We start from the raw sequence: 19,758 nt of genomic DNA, 5'->3' as shown, positions 1-19,758 counted from the left end.
TCTCACAGTTCTGGAGGCTGGAAGTCCAGATCGAGGTGCTGTCCATCTTGGTTTCATCCAAACAGAGAAAAACTGTTCCATTCTTTTAAGCTAGCTTCTGATGGTTTGCTTGCAATCTTTGATGTTCCTTGGCTTACAGAAGTGTCACTCTGATCTGCCTTGATGTTCGTGTGGTTTTCTATCTCTGTATGTGTTTGTGTTCAAATTTTCCCTTTTATTTTATTTTTTTTTTAAAGATTTTATTTATTTATTTGACAGAGAGAGAGACAGCGAGAGAGGGAACACAAGCAGGGGGAGTGGGAGAGGGAGAAGCAGGCTTCCCGCTGAGCAGGGAGCCTGATGTGGGGCTCGATCCCAGGACCCTGGGATCATGACCTGAGCTGAAGGCAGACGCTTAATGACTGAGCCACCCAGGTGCCCCTCAAATTTCCCCTTTTAAAAAAACATCAATCATGTTGGGTTAAGGCCCATCCCACTTCAGATGACCTCATCCTAACTTAACTAATCATATGTGTAATATCCTATTCCCAAATAAGGTCACATTTTGAGGTACTGGGAGTTAGGAATTCAAAATAAGTTTTGGGGGAAAACAGTTCAACCCCTAACACCTTCTTTGTTTTACTTTCCTACTCCCCAGTTGATGTTTGCTATCACTGCCCAATAAACTAGGTGCACTCAAATCCTTGTCTCAGGGCCTGCTTCCAGGAGACCCAAAGTCAAGACAAACAAGCAGGCCCTTGCCAGGTTTAAAGGCAAACATCACTCCCAGAGCCTATGATCACCTTCTTACAACAGGGTCAAAACTTCCAGGGACACTTATCCTTTCTGAAAGAACCAAGGGTTTGGTCTGGAAATATGAACTCATTGGCTACTTTTCTTCAGAACTTAATATAACTTGGTAACTCCGGGGGTGGGAGTCTTTGTCAATCAAGCTTTTGTAGTTTATTTGGTGACATTTTCAACTTACAAAAAGAATTTAAATGAGGTAGGTAGATTAGAAGGAAAGGTTTTTGCCAGAACTATGAAGATCAAGTAAAGAGGCTGTCTAAAACTCAGATAAAAAATTGGGCACACCACTATTCACTTCCCCCAGTGACCACCACACATGCTTCTGATGAACTGGAGTTTCAGATTTCCCTAAACACACCAAGCTCTCATAGATCTTTCTGCCTTTGCCTGGGCTATTTTCTCCATCCCACCAACAATTCACAAGTTCTGACACTTTAAGCTCCAGCTCAAATGTCACTCCTTATTTTAAGTCATTCCCAACTTAGTCTAATCAGAGTGAATTCCAGGACCTGTGTGGCAGCTATCAGTCCAGATAGGCAGGTGGCCTGGAGCTCCTGGCATTCACCTTGCCACCATATGGAGCCTGAGAATGAAGCCAACACGGAGACAAACAGACAAGAGAAATGGAAAGAAGCCAAGAACCAGGACATCATTGAATTCCTGGATCAAACTATGCCAAACCCTGCCAATCCCTTGACATTTCCATGTCATGTGCCAAAGTATTTCACCTTCTTGCTTAACTCAATTTGAGTTGGTTGTTGCCTTTTAAAAATGAATCAGAGATCTAAGACGGAATCATCCATGAGATACAACTTCCAAGACATGGGCAGGATGGCTATGGAGACCTGCAGGCCTAACCTTCACCATAGCAGGGGTCCTAGAATGAAACAGCACCTAACTCCTATGTCAAGTCTCTTCTGGGTAGAACATTTTGTTAATCAAGTCACATAATCTGCAAGTTCCTTCTATGTCATAACCTCAAAAACAATATTCCCTAATGTTTTAACAAAAGAATTGAGGAAATCTTAATATTTTCACTGTATCTTGCATTTAGTAGATATCCAATTAAAATATCTAGTTATGATTTTTCTATTCCTTAGAATCTAGATTTTAGCCGAGAGGAGATTTTAAAGGTATGGAGTCTGCCCCCTCTCATTTTACAGATGAGGAAACAATTGCACAGACATTTAACATTTGGTTAAATGGCTTTGCAAAGGTCCTGCAGCTCACTAATGGGGGGTGAGGGGGAGCCAGAGGGAAAGAACCCAGTCTCTCAACTCCTATGCCAATACTTCTGCATTATTCATCTACTCCAAAGCATCTAGCACAGTACTGAGCACATAGCAAGTGCCTGATTAATGAAGAAATGACTGATGACCCACAGGGCATGCTGCTCAACTCAGGTGGAGGCCTGAGAACATCAGCTCTGAGACTTCTCCAAAAGGACAGGATGAATGCTCGAAGAGCCTCCTAGCTGCAGGGTTCCTAACTTAGTTGGCCTCCTTTAGCCCCCTTCGTACTGTTTTGGAGAGCAGCTCAGATCTCAAGTAAGCCGGTTTCTTGCAAGTCAGAGATGATTCCTCCAGGGCTGCTGCCAGCAAATGCAAACATCCAAGAGGTGGCTGGGACTGAAATCGTGCTGCCGAAAGCCACACTTTTTATTGCTGCTTTGCAAAGCCAGGTGATTCAAAGAGCTGGTCTCTTGGTCTGAAATAGTAACTTTCCCGTCTTTTAGAGAAAAAACACACCATCACCTTTAAGGTGATTTTCAGGTGGAAAACAAGCTGGCCTATGACATACCCCATGTTGAAGGATTTGGTGTTTTGAAGTCACCTTCTCCCCACAAGGGATGGGAGATCACAGACAGGCCTCTGATAAAAAAAAAAAAAACCCTAGCTCTCAAAACTACACCAACCAGCTCAGTAACCAAAAGCTTAGAGCCACACTAGACTTCTGATATGACAATTTAGCCCCACTACAAAAGGCTTCATTTTGCTTTTGAAACCCCCTTACCCTCTTCCTCGTTCTAGGGCTAAAATTCTAACAGTGCAGATAGGGAGGAACAAAATGGTCTGCTGCAGACCCAACCACCAAAATTACCTGGAGCCCAACCCCCAAATCCCTCCTTTTTGTTCAAGGAGTCCCTAGGTAGCTCATAAATGCTCCCCAGTGGCCACAATGGTCCTTTTGTGACCCTAGCATGCTACCTGCCTCCCTCACCCATGCTCAGGGACCACCTGTGCTCTGTATCCATCCCTTCCTTGCTATTCTGTCAAAACCCTTCTGCCATAGAGGCTGCCCCTGTCATCACTCTCCTGACATGCTGTTGTCTCGTCCTAGCCACCCTTCCACCGGGCTCCGGCAGGCACGGCTCTGCCCCTGGAGCCTTCCACTCTCTGGTTCTATCAACGGTCACTGACAGACTCTGTTTCATGAGGCATTTCCCTCTCTTTACAGGAATGTGATGCCAGGTACCTGGTTGGCTGGACCGGAAGGTAGGGTGAGGATACTGATAGGGCCCGTTTTCTGGGAAGCATGCGAGCCCTTGGCAAATGTCCCCACAAACCATTCTCAGGAAATGCTTAACAAAATATTCAGCTCCGAAAGAGTCCTTATCTCTCAGAAATACATACTGAAATATTTACGGATGAAATGATACAAAGTCTGGGATTCGCTTCTGAACAAAACGTGGGCGGAAGTGGGTAGGTAGAGATGAAACAAGCCTGAGCTAAGAATTACTGAAGTTGGGGGGTGGGAACATGGGGGGTTCATTATACTATCCTATTTTTTGCATGTTTAAAATCGTCCATAATAAAAAAAGTTAAGGGAAAAAAAGGCCTCATGTTTCACTTTATGTCACTGAAAGGAACTTAACATTTGGATATATTTTACTCCCTAAATAATTGCCTTGGGGTGCCTGGGTGGCTCAGTCAGTTAAGCGTCTGCCTTCGGCTCAGGTCATGATTCCAGGGTCCCGGGATCGAGTCCTGCATCGGGCTCCCTGCTCAGCGAGGAGTCTACTTCTTCCTCTCCCGCTCCCCCTGCTTGTGTTCCCTCTCTCTCAAATAAATAAAATCTTTAAAAAAAATAAAAATTGCCTAGATTAAAAAAATAAATGCAAGCATACAGATATTTGACAAAACAGTCATTTTCTAGGGTCACTGGAGTCACAGCAGAGAAGAGAAAGTGCTGGATATCTTGACTGATGCTCATCTTGAAAAAATAATGGTCCTGTCCTCCAGAGAAGAAACAATAAAACTCTAGAACATCATTCCAGTAATTTGATTCAAAGAGCTAAAGATATCATTTGGGAAAAGACAGCTTAACTTGATTAAGGGATGACTGTGGCTCTTTATGATGAAAGTGATGAACTGGCTTGACCTGTCTCAGAATGTTTATGCATTAATTTCCAGGCAGCATATTAGCATTAGAAACCCTTTGGGTCATGAAACTGTGGTTTTTAGCCTCAGTACAAAGCTGAGAAAAACAACTTGAGAAATGGATAGAATTTTCTTTGGAACGTCTTCACCTGCCTTTTCAGCACTCCTGTGAGGCAATACTATGTAGTGAAAAGACCACAGACTTTAGAGCCAAAGAAGTTGACTTGACTTCCATTTCAGCACCTGCTGTGTGACTTTGGTCAAGTTGCATAACCTTTCTGAACCTCAATTTCCTCATCTATAAAAGGGCCTTCTAATATCCACTTACAGGGAAGCTGTGAGAATTTTGGGTAAATGTACATAAAATCCCTCTCCATCACAGACAGTTAATGGTACCCTACTGCGTTTCTCTTTAGCCCACTCCATATCTCCCAATAGAGTACCTAGCCCATGGTAAGAATGCAACAAATGTTTGCTGAATTACATTAAACCTGGAGGTGGTAGATAGAGTTAGTGGGAGGAAGTAGTTGGACTATCCCAGAATCCCCCCCTTTGCAGGTCACTCAACCTCATGAGAGTTTCTCCACCTGATTGTTCAAGCCAGACAACAAGGACCCACTGGTGATGTCTCCCTCTTCCTCTTCCTTAGATATAATCAATCACCAAGTTCTATCTATGCAAGTTCCCAATTACCCCTAGAACCTTTCACTTCCCTCAAATCCTACCACTATCACCTCAGTTCAAGATCTTATCTTCTTTTTCACCTGGTCTGCAGCAAAGTCAGTTCCCCTCACATCTGTTCTGACCCCTCTACAATCCTTTCTGTTCATTGTAGCTGGAGGAATTTTTTTTTTAATTGTGGAAGAATTTAAATATTCACAAAAATAAAGAGTATCATGTACCCAGCGTGTAGCTTCAACAATGATCAATGAATGGCCAATTTTGTTTCATATATACTCCACCCACTTGGTTCAATGTCCTAGGATTATTTAAAACAAATCCAGAAGTCATAGCTTTTTGGAGGGATATTTTCATGCATTCAGAATAAAATTCGAATTTCTTCACGATCTGATCCCTGTCGACTTCTCCAACTACAGATCACAATTTGCTATTCCCCCCTTCCCAGACCCAGCCACACTAGCCCTCTCTCAGTTCCTCCAGCATTTTCGGTTGTCTCCTTGTGGTCTGGAGGCCTTCACGTTGGGCTATTTTCAAGTGCCCAGAAAGCCCTTCCTTTCCCTTCTCTTGCCCTTGTTGCTCGGCGTCAGCTGCTACTGCTTCTGCTGTCACCCTGCACATCACTTCTGAGAGGCCCCAACCCTGGGGCTCAGCACCCCATGTCTGCACCCTGTGCTTCTCCTCCAGTTATACAGACATAATTGTGTAAGTAGTCATGCAAAGTCGTCTCCCCTGTTAGAAGTCAACTCCATGGGCATAAGAACTGTGTCTGTCCTAGTCCCTGATGAGGGGCCCAGCATGCAATTCAATACCTTCGTTATAAGAAGCACTTAATAAGTATTTGTTGAATGAGGTGCCCGAGAAAGGTAAACACAAAAGCCAATGCATTTCATGTTATAAATTGCTTAGAGATCAATGTCCTAAACCTTTTATAACTGCAAGAGCAATGCTTTTAATTTTCAGTGTTTTTTATTCTGTTCAATGTGTTACATGTTATATTCAATATGACTTTTAAAAAAATATTATGAGCTGTATTATGCTAAACACTAAGGATTCAAAGCTGAATAATACACGGATCCCACCCTCAAAGAGCTGAGTCTAGTAGAAAAGACAGTCTAATTGTTTGAAAATTGGTAATTTCTCATGTTTTATATATATGAATCAGAATATTTAATTAGCCAGAGAATCTGTAAAGTGTCAAACAACTAAGAATAAACATAAACTGCTATAAAAATAATAGCTGACGTTTACTGGGTCCTTCATTTGGTCCAGGTATGATAAAAAAGCACATTTCACACATGCTGTCATTTAATCCTTATAACACCCTTTGAGATATGTTTTATTCCCATTTTGCCAATTTTTTTTTAACTACAAAGACATTAAAAGCTTAGATAACTCTAAGTCACCCAGGATTTGAAACCTGGGAATCCAACTCCAGATGGCAGGCCCTGACACTCTTTGCTGGGGCTAACAAGTAATCTTTGAGTACTGCTGCAAGAAAAAATAAAATAAAGGACACTTTCCAATTCATCAGTGCTTCCTACTTGGTGTCCTGGTTTCTGAGCTATGTGTACACACTTTCATAGGAAAACAGCAGCTGTTGAAAAACCTGTTACTGATAAGGTCAGGGTCCTGTGGGCCCAAGGCTCTAACCATGAATTTGGACTTTGTACCAAATCTTTCCTATAAAGAAATATGAACTAGAAACTCGCAAGTTGTAAAGACACTACCTGCTGTGAACTTAGCCTGTCTTCTCGGCCAAACTGAAAGCTCCGCTTGTTTCCTTCATTGTGCAGTGGATCTTGTCTGCTTATTTCCTACAGATGGGTTCTGACCCAAAGGAAACTGATTGTATTTTAAAAGGGTGAAATTGTTAGGGTAAATGACACGTGTGCACTCTGAACCATGAAAAACAATTTTGTATTAATTATGCATATTTGGGAATTTGTTTTTAATTTTTTATTAAGGAAATTTTCCATCATACACAAAAGTAGTCCAAATAATATAATAAACCCCCTTGTACCCATCACCCTGCTCTAACCATGACCAACTCATAACCAATCTGTTTCATTTATATTGCCATCGACTTTCTACCCCTCTTGTTTTGTGTTGAAGCAAACACGTTTGGGGATATTTTGAATGCTATGTTCTGTTGGTAAAATGTAGAATGTATGGAATCAATAGAATAAATAAACATGACTTGGTCAGCAAGATACTTGGGGAAACAGGGACAAGAAAGAGGAGTAAGTTGTATGGTTTGGAGCAGCACAGAAAAGATGGGAGGACTGGCGTGGATTATTGGCAGTGTTTGCACAAGCAGACAAGAAGGCACCATGGGGCAAAGTTTTGATTGTGGACAAGGGAATATGGTGCATCTACCTGTAAGTGTCTTGAACATACCACCTCTGCCTCTTGTTCTTCTTCTCCGGCATGTTCACCACCAATGTAATTAAGTCATCTGTTTGTAGATCCATATTGCCTCCTGTCTTGCCTAAACCATTGCTTCACAAAAGGGACCCCTAGAGCAGCACTATCTGATCAAAATATAATGTGAGCCACAGGTACAATTTTACATATTCTAGTAGCCACATTGTAAAGAGTAAGGAGAAGAAACCTGTGAAATTAATTTTTAATTCTCTATTTCATTTAACCCAATATATATAAAATATTATCATTCCAATATGGTATCAATATACAAAATTATTATGAAAATATTTTACATTCTTTCCTTTATGCAGTGTGTGTTTTGAAGTTACAGCATATGTCAGTTTGAACCACTGATACTTTAAGGGCTTAACAGCCATATGTACTAGTGGCTACCATATGGGACAGAGTAACCCCAGAGATCCCAGGGCAGCGGAGGCAATGGCTACTTGGCAATTTACCTGAAAATAATGCTACTGAAGATTTCTGGTAAAAGTTGAAGTATATTATGTATATGCTGGGCTTCTCCAGGAAATCTACTGAGATGAACAAGAGAAAACGCAACAATAAAAAACTTAGGGGTGCCTAGGTGGCTCAGTTGGTTAAGTGTCTGCCTCCAGCTCAGGTCATGATCCCAGGGTCCTGGGATCGAGTTCTGCATCGGGCTACCTGCTCCGCAGGGAGTCTGCTTCTTCCCCTCCCTCTGCCTGGTACTCCCCCTGCTTGTGTGCTCTCTCTCTGTCAAATAAATAAATAAAATCTTAAAAAAAAAAAAAAAACCTTACACAAGTCCATCTAAAAACAACGAAATAACTACAACCTCCAAAACCCGGGTGATGAAGAAATGTGGCTCTTTGGATCTTGAGCAAGGTTAGAGCAAGTGTAGAAACAGGTTAGTGGTTCCTGAGAGGTTCTTCATTTACAAGGATGGCAAAGTGCAGTGGCCCTGGTTACTCAAACCCTGTTCTGTTCTGTACATCATGTGGCTTGAGCAAGTTCTTTCATCTCTTGGTGCCTCTGGTTCCTCATCTGTAACATGGGGATCATAAAAATGAGGGTGGTTGGAAGGATTCAATCAGGGAATATCTGTAAAACACTTAGAACTATGCCTGGCCCATGTTTACTTCTCCATGAATGTTAACCATTAAAAGCAAAAACAAAACAAACCCAACAGCAACAGAATTGTGGACAGACCTAGAAGAAAGTGGAGCTGATGATAAAACTGAATTCCTGAGTCATTTTTATTTTCTCTGAAATCTAATCTAATTAAATTGCTTGGAGATGAGAAGGGAGAGGAAACCAAAGCTGGCTTGGCAGGTGCTGACCAGAGCCCATGAAGCACGGTTAAACCCCAAATCACCAGCTATCATCCAGGAATCATTACAACTCTCTCCCACTTGGGCAACCTCCTCCCACCCAGAACAAGGACAATACAGATAACTTGGCAAGAGCATTCTGAGGCTGCATTTTCACTTTGAAGCTGCCCACTATGCCGGCTCACTCCACTGACCCTCTCCAAATTGTTTTTGAACAACAGGCAGACCCAGATATAACTGTTCACATCTGGAGGTAAGTTGAACACAGAAAGTGCAACTTAGGTCATATTGGCACAACTAAAAGAAAGAGACACATATGGAAGGATATTTAAGAAAAATAATTCTCCCAAAGAATTTAAAAAGAACCGATGATTCAAGAGCTTCAGGAAGAGATATAAGAGATCAGAGAGTAAGATGAAGTAAAATGGCATCAACCAGGAAAGAAATGAAATGTAACATTGAAAGCATTTTGGAAATAAAAACCACAACAGAAATGGTAAGAAGTATAGATATGTCTGAAAAAAAGAATCAGTGACTTGGAAGATGGGCTTGAGAAAATAGAGAAGCCTGAGGTAAAGGAAAGACAATGAGTTGAGATGATAGATATAAGGAGAGGTGACTCAAAATATGGCACCCATCAACCCTTCTCGGAAAAGTTACTTGCAAAATTGAGACAATCAAAAGGCAGTCTAAGATAAAGAATTTAAGAATGGGAAAGACACTGCCTCCTTAATGGATCGTTGGTGAGCAGTGAATCCTTTAAATATCAAACTAAGGTAATCAATAGCAAGAATTATTACAAGAATTATTACAATGAGTTGCAGGGTTGACATCATCAATGTAAACAATCAATCAGGTGGTCCAGGAGGGCAAGCTGGGCATCTGGGCCCAGAGGCACCAGCAGTGGGGTGTTCATGGGCGCAGTCACCAAGGTACAATTTGGCATTATTCCTGTCTGCAGAGGTGCATTTGGCCCTCTGGTCTGTCCAGAGATTCTGTGAGCTTCCCTTTAAAAAATTTATTTTTCTGCTTAAATTAGCTAGAGTGGATTCTGTTGTTTGTCATTGACACTCTGTCTGATAAGCCCTTCAAATAACATTTAAGAAACACAGGTATGTGGTCAAAGTGGTAAGTGTGAGGGGAAAACAGTGCTCAGTTGGTAGGAATGTTGTTCCAACCTTTTGAAAGGGCAATTTGGAAGTGTTGATGAAAATTTTAAACATAAATCCCCGTGACCCAGAAATTGTACTTCTATTCTAGGAACTTCTCTTACATATTTAAACACACTTTCATCACTCAACAAGTCTATACTGAAAACTGCTAGGTCCTGGAAATACTGCAATAAACAAACAAATCCCTACTCTCAAAAAAAAAAAAGAAAAGAAAAGAAAAATCCTTACCCTCTTGGAACTCACATCCTGAGGTGGAATGGTGGAGAGAAAACAGACAGTAAAGAACGTAAACACTTCAAAGATACAGTATGTTAGAAGGTGAAAAGTGCTAAAGAGAAAGGAGAATGCAGGAAGGGGAACCAGGAGGTGTTAGGCACTTAGTAATTTGTGGCCAGGGAAGATGTTCATGTGAGTAACGACTTGAAAGAGGTAAAAGATTAAGTCTTATGGTATTTGGAAGAAAAGAGTTACGAAAAGAGGAGATGGCAAGTGCAAAGGCCCTGAGGCAGAAGCATACATGGCACATAAAAAAATAGGCCACTAGGAAGCTAGTGTGGCTGGAGCAGAGTGGGATATGGTTCAGAGAGGTAATGGCTTTGGGGGCAGACAGTATAGCTTTATAGGCTATTGTAGGGATTTTGGTTTCTCTCTGAATTTGAGAAGGAAGCCACTGGGAAGTTTTGAGCAGAGAGGGATAATATATGACCTGACATTTTAACATGACTATTCCAGCTGCTGGATTGAAAGAGGGCAGGACAGGGAGCCATTCAGGAGGCTATTCAAATAATCCAATCAACAAATGGATAGTGGCTTGGAGTTGGCAGGATGGGAAGGTAGCAGTGGAGTGGGGAGATGTGGTCAGCTTACAGGAATGGGCCAAAGTGTAGGGACAAAGATGTTCAAGGCAATGTTGTTTGTAATTGTGAAAAACTAAAAATAACCTAAATGTTTAGTAACAGAAGGCAGGTTAAATAATTAACCAGGTTAAATTATGGTAATTTTTTTAAGTTAAAAATTATAGGGGTGCCTGGGTGGCTCAGTCAGTTAAGCATCCGATTCTTGATTTCCTTCAGCTCAGGTCATGATCTCAGGGTTGTGAGATTGAGCCCTGAATCGGGGTCCGTGTTGGGCATGGAGCCTGCTTAAGATTCTCTCTCCCTCTCCCTCTGCCCCCTCCCCAAAAAATGAAAATAAAAGTAAAAAAAAAAAATAATTAAAGAGGGCACTTTTTATGATGAGCACTGGGTGTTGTATGTAAGTGATGAATCACTGAATTCTACTCTAGAAAACAATATTGCACTGTATGTTAACTACCTAAAATTTAAATTTAAAAAACCTGCAGTAGTTGAAAGCATGCATATTTTTTAATTAAAAATCTAAGCGAATAATACTCATTTTTTTAAAGATTTTATTTATTTATTTGACAGAGAGAGACACAGCGAGAGAGGAACACAAGCAGGGGGAGTGGGAGAGGGAGAAGCAGGCCTCCTGTGGAACAGGGAGCCCAGGACCCTGGGATCATGACCTGAGCCAAAGGCTTAACGATTGAGCCACCCAGGCGCCCCGAATAATACTCATTTTTAATGCTATTCAATTTCAGCAAAGAGGGATATGATGCAGTTTCAACAAAAGCATGTTTTTGGACCATGAAATCATTTTGTTTGGTAATTAAAAATGCAAACCTAGAAGCATTGAAATTAGAGTTTCTTATTTTAAAAAGAGTCAAACAAATATGCACCTGCATTTGTCAAACTAGGGTACCGTAATTCATGACTAGTCACTACAAAGCACATACTTCTATTCTTTTATTTTTTTATTATTTATTTATTTATTTTTTAAGTAAACTGTAGGCTCAACATGGGGCTCAAACTCATAACCGGGAGATCAAAAGTGGCAGGCTCTACGGACTGAGCCAGCCATGCGCCTCTCTATTCTTTTTTTAAAAACAATTTTTGGTACAGCAAATATAGTCTAGAAATTGAGGAAACAAGATACTAGACAAGTGATGGTTTTTACTTAAAGATTGGCTTCGCTGTTACAAAGCACCTAAGATCTGAATAGGCAAAAAGATTTGTCTAAGGGATGAAACTGGAAAGTGGATATGTGATTCTGAATCCACATAAGGCCAGGTATTCATCTGGTGGAGGCTAAAAACCATTAGATAAGAATTATCTCAATATCCCAGTGATCATTTATTAATCACTAACTGTATGCCAGGCACTGTGCCTTGTGTTTTTTATGACAACTTCTGACTTTACAATACATAATCTAATTTCACAAATTTGTCCAAAGTCGTTAGCTAAAAAAGAAAAAAAAAGGAAGTGCTGAAACTCATACTTGGATTATCTCATGCCAAAACCCATCCTCTTTCTGCTATCACTACTCTGTAACAGGGAGGGTATTAATCAGGATTGATCTTTGAGGCTTGTTCTTGGGAAAGAATAGCGTATCCATTAGGATTGTATTCAATTGCTTGTGACACACCCCCTGGTGTGTTGCCCTGTGTCTTAAAACAGCTGCTCCTCCTCCAACTTTACAAGCACCTCACAGCAGGAAGGAAACAGAAAGAGAAATGCGGTGGCAACTGTATTAGGAAAGTAAAATCTCAGGATGTGCTAGGCAACTTCCTCCTACATCTCAGTGGCCAGAATCAAGTCATCTTGACTGTCCCGCAAAGACCTGTGGGAAGATGAGCATTCCCGCCCCCCCCCCCCCGCCCCCACTCCACCTATTGCCTTTCTGAACAAAATCTGGGTTCTCTTAGAAAGGGGAAATGGAGATCAGGAAGTCAGTGAGCAATGTCTGCCCCATGAAGAATATTTGGCAGATCAAAGATGTTGGGGGAGGAATAGTTACCTCAGAAGTGCTACAGGATCAGGGGCATTCTAGGGGCTCTGGGCACCACTGTTGAATTTTGTTGCAAGAAAGGCAAGGAAATGTAGTCTTTGTTCTAAGTGGTCCTAGGATCCAGCTTCAGTTCTGTTATTATGGAAGGAGAGAAGAGACATTGGGGATCAACCAAGGGCTCTGCCTCAGTCCCTCCACAGGCCCGAGACAGGGTTTCTCCTTGGGAAGGCGTCTGATGCGCACAGCCACCAGCTCTGGAATCTTTTCCAGACAGGCGGAGTCTGAGGGCAGTTGCTGACACAGGCTTTGGGAATGGAGGGAAAGCAGAAGGCACTCCGGGGATATCTGGGGATGCTGGGAGCACCTGGAGACAAATTCAGCCTGCTGGATTGGCCTGGAAAGTGTCAGTAAGAGTGAGGCTAGCCCCTCAGAGTCACCTCTTCCCAACTCTGTCACTAGTAAGTCTTCATTTCGTTCTTGGGGGAGTAATAACCCTACCTTGTAGGGCGGGTGTGAGCTTAGTTTCAAGTGATGCATGTCCAGCTCCTGTTTTAATATACACGCCATAGATGGCAGCTGTTATTTTTTATAGGAGCATCATCTGGCCCCCCACGGCCCCGGCTCTAACTCAGCTCACATCCTCTCCTTCTCAGCTATACTGACTCACATACCATTCCTCTTATCAGAATATGCACGCCCTGCCTAGCTTTCTGCTTCTGGCTTTGCTCACGGTGGAATCCCGGCTGGAACGCTTCACATGCCGGTGAATCCTGTAGTCCTTCATGACAGCTCACCTCTCCCCTTCTTCAGGAACTCTTCTCTGGGGAGGTCCTCGGTTCCCTAGGCAGCGCGCACTTACTTCTACCACCGCTCGGTTCTTATTGCACCCTCTGGCGGGCGTTTACTAGATTCCCTGTAAAGCCAGGCCAGGCTCTCTGAGAGGTTAAGAGAGGCTCAGGCCAACTCCCCTCGTTCAGGGCTCTGCATGAAAAGGAGGAGGAAATTGTGCCACATTTTAAATGTTTAAACGACTGGCAAGTTGTAGGTGTTCAACAAATACTTACTGAATAAATACAACATTTTAGCACCGTTGTTGACGAAAAAAAAGACAATGCAATGCAATTGTGCTATTTGCAAATGTGCTATTTGCAGATTTTTATATAAAAAGGTGAATTCATAGTGCACTACAGGCAGTTGCTTGGTGGCATGCATGTTTCAAGCTCTGTCACCCTGTGTGTACCTTCATCTGGAGACAACTGCCAATGGCCCCCTGCCCACCCTGCAGATATAGGAGCTCCCTGGGTTGGGGCTGGGGCCTCCAGGCCTGGTACGCGGAAGGGGGTCTCACTGAGCCGCGGGAGGCTCCGGCTCTCCCCATCCTCCATCGCCTTTCGCCCCCCCGCCAGCAGGCGGCGTCCCTCCGGCCAGCCTCCCACCGGGGTCGCGACGGGGCGTGCGCGCTCACAGGCTGCCCGGCTCGGACGCCCGCACTTCCTGGTCGGAACGGGCCTAGAGGCGGCGGGATCCCACCGCAATCCCAGGGGCCGCGCTCGCTGCCCCCGCCCTCCTCCTGGTAACGCTCGGGGCGGAGCCGGGCGGGCGCGCGGGGCTCCCGCCCCTCCGCCGGCGGTCACCTGGGGCCGGGCGCAGCAGGTGTCTGGTCTGGCGCCCAGCGCCGGGGACGCGGAGCGCGAGCCGGGAGCCTCGACGCGTCGGGTGAGTGCGAGGGCCGGCGGTTCGCCGCTGCTTGCCCGCCCCGGGCTTCGGGTGGTCCGTTCCACCCGCGCCGCTCGCGGCTTCTCCGGCGGGCGCTGGGCGCGTCGAGGAGGGAGACGAATTTCTCTTTCAGGGATTCAGAGGCTGGGGTTTCTCCACCACTTAAGAGATCGTGGAGTGGGGCGGGGGCCCTTGGCGGAAAGCTGCAGACGCGGGAGCCTCACCGCTTGGGCTTGGGGGTTATCGCGTAGCCTCCGCGCCGGCTGCCTGTCGTGGGTTTGGGGTCCGGGGGCCCGGGGATGAAACCCGGTGGCCTGGGTTGGCCAGATACTCGCACCCTGTCTCTCCAGTGGAGATAGCTTTTAAACATGAGAAAATAGGTGATGTTTTAGAAATGATGTATGTAATTTTTATTCTTCTGGCACCCAGGGGTGGGTGTAATCAGTCACGTACACAGACGCACGTGTGTTCGTTGGGGCGGACTCTGCGTTCCCTCTCCTCGCCCTTCGGCGTTGGGGACTGTGCCCCCGCGCGCCCGGCGCTGGGATTAAGCCTCAAGGTTTTTGCGGGGCTGTTTGTTCGCGGAGACCGTAGCGTCCTGGTTGGTTCCTCTGTCCTGGCTGGCTCAAAATTCTCCCTCGATAACCTGGGACTGCCCTCCGGAACTCGTTAGCTGAAGCTGCCTTTTCTCACCTGAGCAGGTGAGCCCAGGGACTCGGCAGCAGGGCCCACCCCCGGAATTCCAGAGGCGACCGCCAGGACCCAGCCGGCGGAGGAAGGTCCAGCAGGGAGGAAACGCGCTCGCTTCGCCCCACCTTGTGCAAATGACTCGGGTAAGGCGGGGGTGTGCTCAAACCCCAGAAATAAACCCACACGGATCAGAATTGCAAAGGACACGTGATTGAGCGTTTGGCTCTGAGAATTGCTAATAATCTCTCGGGTCAAATCGTTTCAATTCTACTTTAAAGATTTTTTTTTTTTAAACTTCTTTAATTATAGAAACGACTGCTTAATATACGTATCTGATTTTCTTGACAAGCCTCTAAGACTGGAATCTTTTTGTGGTATCCGCGGTATTGAATTATTGGGAATTGCCAGTAGAGATCAGCCTGGCCGCTCTGAGAATCACTGGGAAGGGGAACCTGCAGTTTAAACACTGTTGAAGAGATCTGACACGCAATGCAATGTGCGAATGTTGGTTGGATCCTGAAGGAAAAAAGTTCATAAAAAATTGAGCTGATAAAGGAATTTTTACTGGCTAGTTGATAGTATTAAGATTGGTTTTGTTATTTTTGGTGATGGCATTATGATTATGGTTTTTTTTTTTTTTAAAGCTTTATCTTTTAGAAATACATACTGAAGTTGAAATACAGGTGGAGGATTTGCTTCGAAATAATTTAGTTTGGGGGAGCGCTGCTAGTGGAAAAGTGAGGGGGGGGGAGCTCCAAAGGAGATTGGCTGTGAGTTGTCGCTAACGGGATGAAGGGTGGGGTATGGAATTCCTTACACTATTGTCTCTACTTTGGTATGTTTGGCATTTTCCTTTAAAAGTAACACCACCACCATCACCACCGATGGAACTTTATTTTTGCAGAAGGTAGGTTTGGAAGGCACTGCTGGTGTTTCTAGATTCCAGACCTTCGTTCTGCAGACCCTCACTCTTTGTAAATCGGGTGTAAAGCCTGCCTCTCCAGACTCATTAAAAAGTCTTCTTTTTCTCCCTCCCGCGGAGCTGCTTTATTATTCTTTGGGTTTTTTTGCTCTGAAGGCATCGCGTGTTGCTGAGTGTGACGGAGCTGAGGGGATCAAGTTGATGCAGGTGGGTGCTGGGTCAGCTTTTTTTATACAGAGTATTAGCAAGCTGGGGATTGAATTGTGTGCCAACAGACAGGTTGTGTAGAATGTGTTAGCAGTTTTTCTGAACTACCCAAATACTTTCCAAGTTATGCTCATCAAAAAAACAGAGCTCAGAGTAGTAAACACACGACTTACCCACTTAAGATGTGTGTATACTTGCGGAAGCATGCTATACATCAATAAAAAGTGTACATTATAAAAACAAATCACAGGGTCAGTGGAGATGTACTTACTGCCTGAAAGAGATCTTATCTGTTTGTATTGTCCTTTTCACCTTGTTTGCCTCAGGCATCATGATGTGTAAATATTTAGCAAAGAATTGACTCCTAAAACATTCTGCCCTGTTCTTTTTGCTTTCCAAGAACCTGCTTTGAAGGAGAGGGACGTGGGCAGTAATATCTATACAGTCATCCAACTTGCTCATTTTTTTTCTCTAGATTTATCATACAATTCCTACTCATTCTGTCATGCTTGATCAGTAATTTGGGAATGTGGCGATTGCGTGAGGGGGCTGTTAAAATTTGGGTTGGGGAGAGGCATACTCCTAAAGGATAAACCTGCATTTCTTAGTAGCTTCGGTGGAACTGACTATAATGCCTCTTTGCTTTTAAGAGAAAAACTAAGTAAATGATACTGTGATCGTTGAAAGTTGAAGTGCTAGATCAACCTAGCCCTTGCTGGTGTGGTTCCACTAGTGGAAAGAAGTTGTAAAGATGCCGTAAGTCAGTCCGTGGAGGAAATGCCAAAGCATGTCCCAGTTTTGTCACAGGGTGTGGGAAAATGAGAACTGACAAAAATCCCTTACAGTTGGAAAATGTCATAGTGAATTCTTGATGATACTTAAGTGTAGCCGTTTGGCCTGTGGCTCAGTTTTCTTTGTGTGGGTAAAAGAAAGATGCAGCTGGTTAAGTGACTTTATTTTCTACCTCAGTTCTCTGAAACAAGAACGTGGAGAGAGAAAACAAACTTGCTGGGCCCTTAAGTGACCGGTCAGTGACCTAATGTTTCCTGGCCTCTGTGTGAGGGTGGGGGGATTCAGCCCTGAGGAGTTGATTGCTAATAGCAGTTTTAAGGAATGACTACAACTGTGATTCCATCTTCTGCCCGCATCACGTTATGGAAGGGTAGAAACAGATTAGGGAAGCAAATTAGTGCTTTGTTGGCCTTGAAATGAGAGGAAAAGGTGTTGGCAATCAGGTCAATCATACTTCTCTAGTTTGTAAGCACCCTGCTTTCATCTGCACCACTTCATGCCATCCTGTGGGGTTAGAACAGCGGTGCTGGAGCATGATTCTAGTTTCTAACAGATGAGGACAATGAAATCTTAAGAAGCTAAGACTCAGCCACGTCAATTCTTTAGAGATATGGGGGAAAGAAATTTGGCATTTATGAAGGGTTCATGGTAGTCTTCACACACACACACACACGTTTTTTAAGTCTCACAAATCTCTCAGAGTTGGGTATCATCAGCCATTTTGCACATGGAATTGTAGCTAAGAGGGGTTGGTTAATAGTTCACTTGAGGCCTTGCATCTAGTAAGAGTAGAGCCAGGATTCAAACTCAGATCTGTTGAATTGTAGCGTTTACATGATTCTCCAGCCTCTGTGCTGTCCACACTGCCTTTTTTATTTTATTATGTTATGTTAGTCACCATACATTACATCATTAGTTTTTGATGTAGTGTTCCATGATTCATTGTTTGTGCATAACACCCAGTGTTCCATGCAATACGTGCCCTCTTTAATACCCATCACCAGGCTAACCCATCCCCCCACCCCCACCCCTCTAGAACCCTCAGTTTGTTTCTCAGAGTCCATCGTCTCTCATGGTTCGTCTCCCCCTCCGATTCCCCCCCTTCATTCTTCCCCTCCTGCTATCTTCTTTTTTTTTATGTTATGTTAATCACCATACATTACATCATTAGGTTTTGATGTAGTGTTCCATGATTCATTGTTTGTGCATAACACCCAGTGCTCCATGCAATACGTGCCCTCTTTAATACCCATCACCAGGCTAACCCATCCTCCCACCCCCCTCCCCTCTAGAACCCTCAGTTTGTTTCTCAGAGTCCATAGTCTCTCATGGTTCACCTCCCCCTCCGATTTCCCCCCCTTCATTTTTCCCTTCCTGCTATCTTCTTTTTTTTTTTTAAACATATAATGTATTATTTGTTTCAGAGGTACAGGTCTGTGATTCAACAGTCTTACACACTTCACAGTGCTCACCATAGCACATACCCTCCCCAGTGTCTGTCACCCAGCCACCCCATCCCTCCCACCCCCACCACTCCAGCAGCCCTCAGTTTGTTTCCTGAGATTAAGAATACTGCCTTTTGCAGACAGCTGAGCTCCACACCCGAGTTGGTTAGCCTAGGCGAGCCATCTTTTATTGACCACTCTCAACTGCCTTGGTTACAAACTGGGGGCATGGGCCATATTCAACCAACAGATGTTTTATCAGGCCAGCAGAGTTAAAACTGAACCAGTGGTGCAGATTGGGAGATTGAAATATTCTGTGCCCAGGGATTCCCAAAGGCAGTACAGAGCAGCCTCCTCCCTGGCGCAGAGTAGCGCCCCGGGTTCCCCTGGTCTCCGCTACTCCCTGAAGCGTCTGCCATCTCAAGGCAGGGCCCCACACATCAGTGGTGCTGTTTCTCCCACAGTGAGCAGTCTTTTTGTGGATGCCTCTGTCCAAAAGGGGATAACAAAAATAGGTCGAGGGGCGCCTGGGTGGCTCAGTCAGTTAAGCACTGCCTTCGGCTCAGGTCATGATCCCAGCTGGGATCGAGTCCCACATCAGGTTCCCTGCTCAGCGGGAAGTCTGCTCCTCCCTCTCCCTCTGCTGCTCCCCCTGCTTGTGTGCTCGCTCTCTCTCTAATAAATAAATAAAATCTTTAAAAAAAAAATAGGTCGAGAGGCTCTTGTCCCAAGAAAAATGGGAAAGTGCATATTCACTTGAGGGAATGAAGAGTCTTGTTTTCTCTGCAGTGTTTGCATGTCAGAGGTACAAGGTACGTCATTTCCCTGCACCCTGCCTGCTTGGGCTTATCACACACAACTTTAGTTCCTGCCCCTGCTCTACAACACAGATGGAGTGCTGCATTGTGGGCAAGCCACAGTGGAGAAAAGGAATGCCCCCAATACCCAAACCACTAACTCTTTGTGAGTGGGAGTATGGGTCTTGTGCGCCTTGGGATTCCCCAGGGTGTCCCGTGGGGATGGGGCACCAAGAAGGCCTCCCTCTTTAAGCAGCCTGACACTGGGATCCACGTGGATCCTGGAGCTTGGGTGTTGGCTCTCTGGAGCTGCTCTGAGGGTTCTGAGGACTTACAAGGGTACTCCCCACCCTCCGTTCCTGCCCGCCCATCTCCAGCCTGGGACAGGTCTGCTACACGCTGCTTGCTTACACACAGCCCCATCCCAGGGCTCTGCAGGAATGAGGAACTGAGATGCCCACGGCCCAGCCTTTGAGAGATTTCTGTGATACAAGTTGAAGGATGGCCCAATTTCCTCATCTTGACACTTTCAGTTAAGGGTCATGGAACAGATGTTCTCACCTCTGTCTATATCTGGAGTTTT

General features: G+C 44.4%; 1 protein-coding gene across 2 annotated transcripts in view; it reads left to right on the top strand.

Annotated features, from left to right (window-relative positions):
* The first annotated feature begins 14,059 nt into the window (after window positions 1–14,059).
* Window positions 14,060–19,758, top strand: part of GPR160 (G protein-coupled receptor 160) — a 49,502-nt gene continuing 43,803 nt past the window's right edge. For both annotated transcript variants that reach the window (XM_036118352.2, XM_078069417.1), the window contains exons 1-2: window positions 14,060–14,322; window positions 15,024–15,155. The gene's annotated coding sequence lies outside the window, so the exon portion shown is untranslated. The remainder of the gene's footprint in view (window positions 14,323–15,023; window positions 15,156–19,758) is intronic.

This window comes from Halichoerus grypus, chromosome 1 (genome assembly GCF_964656455.1).
Source record: "Halichoerus grypus chromosome 1, mHalGry1.hap1.1, whole genome shotgun sequence".
Lineage (NCBI taxonomy): Eukaryota > Metazoa > Chordata > Mammalia > Carnivora > Phocidae > Halichoerus > Halichoerus grypus.
Note: the sequence above shows the minus strand (reverse complement) of the source record. Positions and strands in the feature narration are given on the sequence as shown.